This window comes from Styela clava, chromosome 5 (genome assembly GCF_964204865.1).
Source record: "Styela clava chromosome 5, kaStyClav1.hap1.2, whole genome shotgun sequence".
NCBI classification, from domain to species: domain Eukaryota; kingdom Metazoa; phylum Chordata; class Ascidiacea; order Stolidobranchia; family Styelidae; genus Styela; species Styela clava.
The window spans coordinates 22775313-22777812 of NC_135254.1; the positions used below are offsets into that span (position 1 = coordinate 22775313).

At 54.1% G+C, this 2500-nt stretch overlaps 2 non-coding genes across 2 annotated transcripts in view; both read left to right on the forward strand.

The window, feature by feature from the left end:
- The first annotated feature begins 306 nt into the window (after positions 1-306).
- LOC144423612 (small subunit ribosomal RNA) lies at positions 307-2116 on the forward strand. Its single transcript, XR_013476078.1, has one exon. It is a non-coding gene; the product is annotated as a small subunit ribosomal RNA (ribosomal RNA).
- Positions 2117-2414: 298 nt separating this feature from the next.
- Positions 2415-2500, forward strand: part of LOC144423312 (5.8S ribosomal RNA) — a 154-nt gene continuing 68 nt past the window's right edge. The window contains exon 1 of the ribosomal RNA XR_013475806.1: positions 2415-2500. This exon is cut by the window's right edge and continues 68 nt beyond it. This is a non-coding gene — a ribosomal RNA (5.8S ribosomal RNA).

The window sequence follows — 2500 nt, forward strand, 5'->3', positions numbered from 1 at the left end:
CGAGCGTCTGGCTTGAGCGCTTGTCGGCCTAGCAGAACGGTCGCATTGTTATGCCCGGGTTTTAGGCACCGCTGCAGGCGGCCGGCAGAGCTCTTGTTTGTGCGAAACTGAATGGATCGAGCCCGAGAGAGGGCGAGCAAAGAAAAAACGCAAATCGCTCCGCCTGGCACTGCCGGCGAGAGCGTGGACGTCGCGGCCAGCGACTGTCGAAGCTGAGTACGGCCGCAGGCGATCGCCTCGGTCTTAAACGAATGCGACGAGCACGCGCCGGGCGGCCCAGCAAGGGCCGAGCGCAGCTGTCGCAGCTATCTGGTTGATCCTGCCAGTAGTGATATGCTTGTCTCAAAGATTAAGCCATGCAGGTGCAAGTACGAGTTCTCGTAAAGCGAAACTGCGAATGGCTCATTAAATCAGTCTTGGTTTATTTGGTCTCGTAAGCGAAGTGGATAACTGTGGTAATTCTAGAGCTAATACATGCATTAAGCGCCGACTTCGGGAGGCGCGCTTTTATCAGATCAAAACCGACCGGGTTCGTCCTGTGACGTTTGATGACTCTGGATAACCACGCGGATCGTACGGTCTCTGCACCGACGACGTATCATTTAAGTGTCTGCCCTATCAACTGTCGAAGGTACGCTACGTGCCTACCTTTGTGATAACGGGTAACGGGGAATCAGGGTTCGATTCCGGAGAGGGAGCCTGAGAAACGGCTACCACATCCAAGGAAGGCAGCAGGCGCGCAAATTACCCATTCCCGACACGGGGAGGTAGTGACGAAAAATAACAATACAGGACTCTAACGAGGCCCTGTAATTGGAATGAGTACATCCTAAAACTCTTAACGAGTATCCATTGGAGGGCAAGTCTGGTGCCAGCAGCCGCGGTAATTCCAGCTCCAACAGTGTATGCTAAAGTTGTTGCGGTTGAAAAGCTCGTAGTTGGATTTTGGGCGAGCGCCGCCGGTCCGTCGCAAGGCGTGTCACTGGTTGCGTTCGCCTCACCTTCGGTTCTCCGTCGGTGCTCTTGACTGAGTGTCGGCGGTGGCCGATAAGTTTACTTTGAAAAAATTAGAGTGTTCAAAGCAGGCTGTTCGCCTGCATAGTGTTGCATGGAATAATGGAATAGGACCTCGGTTCTATTTTGTTGGTTTTCGGAGCACGAGGTAATGATTAAGAGGGACAGACGGGGGCGTCCGTACTCTGCCGTTAGAGGTGAAATTCTTGGATCGGCGGAAGACGAACTACTGCGAAAGCATTCGCCAAGAATGTTTTCTTTAATCAAGAGCGAAAGTCAGAGGTTCGAAGACGATCAGATACCGTCCTAGTTCTGACTATAAACGATGCCAACTAGCGATCGGGAGGCGTTACCATGACGACCTTTCCGGCAGCTTCCGGGAAACCAAAGTCTTTGGGTTCCGGGGGAAGTATGGTTGCAAAGCTGAAACTTAAAGGAATTGACGGAAGGGCACCACCAGGAGTGGAGCCTGCGGCTTAATTTGACTCAACACGGGGAAACTCACCCGGCCCGGACACAGGTAGGATTGACAGATTGAGAGCTCTTTCTTGATTCTGTGGGTGGTGGTGCATGGCCGTTCTTAGTTGGTGGAGCGATTTGTCTGGTTAATTCCGATAACGAACGAGACTCTGGCATGCTAAATAGTTACGCGACCTTCTCGGTCGGCGTCTAACTTCTTAGAGGGACTAGTGGCGTTTAGCCACACGAGATTGAGCAATAACAGGTCTGTGATGCCCTTAGATGTCCGGGGCCGCACGCGCGCTACACTGAGTGAAGCAGCGAGTGTCTAACCTAGGCCGAAAGGTCCGGGTAACCCGTTGAACCTCATTCGTGATTGGGATAGGGACTTGCAATTGTTTCCCTTGAACGAGGAATTCCCAGTAAGCGCAAGTCATCAACTTGCGTTGATTACGTCCCTGCCCTTTGTACACACCGCCCGTCGCTACTACCGATTGAATGGTTTAGTGAGATCCTTGGATCGGCCCCGTCGCGGCTGGCAACGGCCGCGTCGGCGTGTCGAGAAGACGATCAAACTTGATCATTTAGAGGAAGTAAAAGTCGTAACAAGGTTTCCGTAGGTGAACCTGCGGAAGGATCATTACCGAAAGTGGTGGTAGGCCCCGGCCGACCGCGCACTTAATTGTCTTTGGGTGCCGCCGAGAGGGCGGCCGTCAATCGGGGTTCCGCCCCGTGCGACACGCGTAACACGTTGGCATAGCAAGGCAGCCGAGTGCGATGGTGGCTTCTGGGCACCGCGCTCGATGTGCCGCCGGCCCAGCCCGGCGGTCGCTCGGCGCCGTTTGTTGGTGTTTTTGTGCAGTTGTTGTCGGTGGTGGTTTTGTGGTCGATCCCACAGTGTGACGTCCGCGCGCTTCGGCGCCGGGCGAAACGTCGAGGACGACTCTTAACGGTGGATCACTCGGCTCGCGAGTCGATGAAGGACGCAGCCAAGTGCGAGAAGTAATGTGAATTGCAGAACACATTG